The sequence below is a fragment of the Nicotiana tomentosiformis genome, chromosome 5, assembly GCF_000390325.3.
Source record: "Nicotiana tomentosiformis chromosome 5, ASM39032v3, whole genome shotgun sequence".
NCBI lineage: Eukaryota > Viridiplantae > Streptophyta > Magnoliopsida > Solanales > Solanaceae > Nicotiana > Nicotiana tomentosiformis.
The window spans coordinates 84,970,068-84,975,353 of NC_090816.1; the positions used below are offsets into that span (position 1 = coordinate 84,970,068).

The 5,286-nt window shown below is 38.8% G+C and overlaps 1 pseudogene; it reads left to right on the forward strand.

Moving 5' to 3' along the window:
- Nucleotides 1-1,864: 1,864 nt before the first annotated feature.
- Nucleotides 1,865-1,963, forward strand: LOC117273313 (small nucleolar RNA R71; annotated as a pseudogene).
- The last annotated feature ends 3,323 nt before the right edge of the window (nt 1,964-5,286 follow it).

Sequence of the window (5,286 nt, forward strand, 5' to 3'; positions counted from 1 at the left end):
ACCCTACACTTTAAGTTGCGGCATGTACCCATGACGTATAATTAAAAGTATAAGGTAAAGGAAGCTTCTCTGAACATCTAGTCGGGGTCTGAGTCGAAGTCGGGATCCATTCCTCTCCTTCGAACTAATGCGCACATCCATGCAGATAGCTTCTTCTCAGCCTTTTAGGGGTACACCACACACTTATCTTTCTCACTGAGTGCAGCCGTCTCTTTTGAGCCCTTCACTTTCCATTCAACATTGGTAGCTGCTTTTTCCTTTTGTGCCCCCTTTTCTACATTCATCTCAAACATCGCAGTTTCCTCACCCAATCTAAGCATGAGTTTTCTCTCGTGTATATCTAATATAGCTCTACCCGTCGCTAAGAGTGGTCTTCCTAGGATGAGGGGAACCTCCTTGTTCTCCTCTCTATTCACCACTATAAAGTCTATAGGAAATACAAACTTATCCACCCGAACTAACACATCTTCCACTATCCCCTAGAGTATTAAGGTCGTTTGGTCTGCCAGCTGCAAAGATATTGGCACCGACCTTATCTCTCCAATCTCTTTCCCCAGTTTCCTATAAATAGATATATGAATTAAATTAATTGAGGCACCAGAATCACACAAAGACTTATCAAAATTTACAGTCCCTAATGAGCAAGGTATAGTAAAACTCCCTAGATCTCCACAATTTTGTGGGAGTTTATTTTGCAATATAGCACTGCAATGCTCTGTAAGCTTGACCATAGAGGTCTCCGCTAATTTCCTCTTCTTTGTCAGGATCTCCTTCATAAATTTGGCATAAGCAGTCATTTGTGAGAGTATTTCTGTAAATGGTAAGTTTACATGAACCTATTTCAGCACATCCCGAAATCTCTCAAAGTTCTTGTCTAGCTTTTTTTAATATAGATTTTGAGGGAAAGGTAAAGCAGACATATGTTTGTTCTCATCAGGTTCCTCCCTTCTCGATTTTTCTTCCTTCTTCTTCTTCTCAGTTTTCATTGGACCTATTTCAGCTGCTCCCCACTTTCTTTTGCAATCATCACATCTTTCTGTATTGGGGTGGGATCCTTCAACACTTTCCCACTTCTCAAGGTCACAACATTCACTATTTCTTTGGGATTTCTCTCCGCATCAATGGGGAGAGTTCTTGGAATTCTGTTAAAGAATATAGTGGCTAACTGCCCAACCTGTCTTTCCAAGTTTCGAAAACCAATACCTATTTCTTTGATAGCTGCTCTATGTTCCCATACAGCTGCACTCTAAGTTTTAAGCCTCTCATTATTTTTTAGAATGAAGACCTTCATGAGATCTTCTATGCCTGACTGAATGGGCTGTTGAGGCTAAAATTGCTGCCTCTGCTAATTTTGGAATGCTGGAGCTCCTTGTCCCTGGGGGATAGAGTTATTTTGTTGCCATGCATTCACGGTACCCTCAAGTGAACTCCATGAAAAAAACGGGGTGCCTATGACCCATTGCATTAAAAATTTAAAATTGTAATTTCCCACAACATTCACTTCCTCAGTTGAGGCTTGACACTCATGAGTAGGGTGCCCTTTTCCACATATATCACAAGTTGCTTGAGTGTCTCTTTGTATCAACGCTAAGGTTAGATTCCTTATCTCTTTGGCCATAGCATCAAGTTGTACCTGCACAGATGTGTTAGCATCAACCTGGTGAACACCAGTTGATCTTCTTCTTTCAGCACTCTCAGAGGGCCACTGATTTGCATCTTCAGATAAGTCGTCATGAATTGTGACTATCTCCTTTGGAGTCTTCTTCATCAACAGACCTCCACCTGCATTTCTTAATGTTCTACGTGAGGCTGGTGTCAGTCCATCCCAACAGTCATGTAGTTGTATCCAGAGTTCCATTCCGCCATGTTAACACTTTCTAACAATCTCCTTAAACCTCTCACATGCTTCAAAAACAGTTTCATTCTCTTTCTGGCAGAAGTTATGGATTTCCCTTCTAAACTTGCCCGTCTTAACTGAGGAGAAATATTTACCAAGGAATTTTCTTGTCATCACCTCGCATGTTCTAATTGATCCCGTGAGTAAGCTTCGAAGCCACTGCTTTGCATCATCTTTAAGATAAAAAGGAAATTCCCTTAGATACACTGCATCTTGTGACACACTACTATATTGAAAGGTGTTCATAATCTCCTCGAAGTACATTAGATGTGTGTTTGGATCTTCTTTTGGCTTCCCTTTGAAGACACAACAATTCTGAAGGGTTTGAAGTAATCCTTGCTTTAACTAGAAATTGTTTGCTGCAATTGGAGGTGGTCTAACACCTGATAAACCTTGTTTGTAGACCGGCCTAGCATAACCGCCAAGTGGTCTCCCAGGCATGGGAGCTATATTTTCGAACTGGTATGCACCAGAGTTTGATTTTGAGCAATTCTACGACCCCTCTCTTCTTCGTAGATTATCAGTGCATCTCTAATAGTTTCTTCTTCACCATCCCATGCTACTTGTTCTCGTTGTTGGGCTGCTTCTCTCGTAGCAAAATCTACATTATCCTCACTGTTTCCAACCACATCTTCTTTGGTTGATGATTTCCCAACCGTTACTACCGTATCGATGAGATTTCTTTTCTTCCTCAACTGTCGCAGTTGTGTTTCTATCTCTGGCTTGTCTGGTAGCACATTTCTTCGTAGAAGCTCGAGTCATGCATAAATCTTAACATGTAACCTGCGCACAGTCAAAGAACACTAACCGTAAAAAGGGAAAAATAAAATAAAATAAAAATAAAATTCTTGAATTAGCACTACAAACTATATCAAACATTGTTGATTGCCAATCCCCGGCAACAGCGACAAAAGTGACGATCTCGAAACACACACTTAAATTATGCTCGCTAGTCAAAGATAGTATAGTATAATATCGTATCCACATGGATTGGAGTTAAACAATATTTTCTTAGTTTCTAGCTTAATTGCTATCCAGTATAATCAACAATTCATATTTATATGATTAATAACTAAAATTAACTAAGAATCTAAAGCTATTGACTAATGACAATCGCAATAAAAGTAAGCAAGGAAGTTATAGGGGTTGATAGGATAGGTTCAAGATAATAGTTTGGGATCTAACTCTAAATAATTCACTTCTAATGTTTAAATGATTCTCTCGAATTCACTCAATTATTAGTTCAAACGTTTAGTAGAAACTCCTCTCTCGATTAAGTCTCAACCTCACGAGATGAACAAAATTTAAGTACGTGAAGATATGCAAGAATGCGTAGTGGATTTGTCTTTAGGAGAACCTCTCTCAATTATTCTCCTAACTAGGTTTAATCGATGATTCAACTAGCCTCTTTCGATTACTAAGAAAAACTAATGAACTCACCCAACAATAAAATGTAAAGATATCACAAGTTATGCCTTTCTCAATTACATGAAAAAGTGAATATAGATGCAACAATGAAATCGTCCAAAAATGCTTCAATACATAAAACTAGAGTTATAATCCACAAACAATCATCAATAACCCAATCCATAAAACCCTAAAGAGAACTACTCCATATATATGGAGCAATTCATCACAAATAGAAAAACATAAATTCGATCCAAACTCAGGTCTTGAGTGAGGAAGGAATGATGAAATCCTTGTGCTTTTGCTCTCCCCACTCCTACTTGTCCTCCTTAGATCCAATATGTGTCAAAAGTCCAGGAAATAACAGTTTTCTATGTATTTATACCAAGTAGGGTCGAGCCCTGACAAAATCACCTTCTCCTAGCTGAAATAGGAAAACTACTTTGTAAATATTGCACAGGCACACCGCATCGGATGACGCGCCATGCGGGGCATTAGTGGGCAAATCCAGAGAGTTGGTTCTGACAGGCAGTAGGAATTTGCATAGCCATGCTGCCCCACGCACCGCCCCTTGCACCGCAGCAGTGAGGTTTTCTCAGAGTACGGATTTGTCTTACGTTTTGACGTCCAGACTTGGTCCTCCACCCCCGAACACGATCCCGGCTTAATCCCTTGGGCTTTTACTCAGACTTAAAAGCTCCAAATCACTCAAATTCATTCCATAACATTTACATAGCTCGGAATCATTCCTACAAGGCATACAATATGCAATAAGTGCAAAATACTACCAATTAAAGGTAAAACACAAGTAAAGTGTAGTGAATTAGAGTGCAATAAGTGACTAAAACATGAGATCATAGCCTACCATCAATACCTCACACTTAAACCATTGCTCGTCCTCGAGCAATCAAACTACACTTCATATAGACACAACCTTTTTAAATGACTCTAATAACTCATCACACCAAGAATATTTAAAATAAATTAAGTGCAATAACGTAACATCCTCGCCTCAAGATTTGACTGAAAATCACCACGCAATTTTGACAACCCGGTCACTTACTAACATAGAGGTCAACAACATTACCTTTCCTTCGTGAATCAAGTGTCCTCACACAACAATAGAGAGTAGTTCCTCACACAATAGACATTAAGAACAATTAGCAACTCAAGATAGAAAGAATTCGCTCAATCTGAGAAACAACATTCATATGCCACAAAAGACGTATCATAGCCTTGCCCGTAGTATACTACTCTGCTTATTGAGCTTATTCAGTCAAGTATCAAATAGGACTTTAATTAGTTGTAATGTACATTGCGGGATAAGTAGGATACATTTAGATATAAGAGTGACTACACCTCCCTAAGAACTTTTAATACATAAAATTAACAATTCAAAACCCCACACTTATGTCAAACCATAACTCCATCTTCAGATCGATATACGTCAACTCCCAACTTCTTTAAGCACAAATACATCAAGAGTTACCACTATCAAGGAATATTTTTTCACAACAATAAAACTATTTTTCTTTTTCTTTTCTAATTCAATTCAAGTGGATCTTACTTTTTGTCATGCCCCAAACTCGGGGAGAGCGACCGGTGCTCAACGGAGTGAACTCGGTTGAGCAAGCTTGTTAGGTTTCCTTCTACCGAAACTCATCCATGAATAAAGAGGAGATGCACTCCATCAATCAAACACTGAAAAGATTTTATTAACAACTCCCATTTCATTTCCATTAACATCTTCATTCATAATTTCCAAAAATATTACAAGTTTATAGATATAATAAAAAATATGTTTGCCAAATACCAACATTTCTAGTTCAACCTCCCACAACAAACACCACCCACAACCTATCTACGGAGCCTCTAAGTACAATAAAAGCATAGTATGGAAGTGACGGCAACAAAACCCCGGCTATACCTCAAAACACAATGTACAACTCGAATGACATCAGGCCATGAATAGAGTAAGGCTC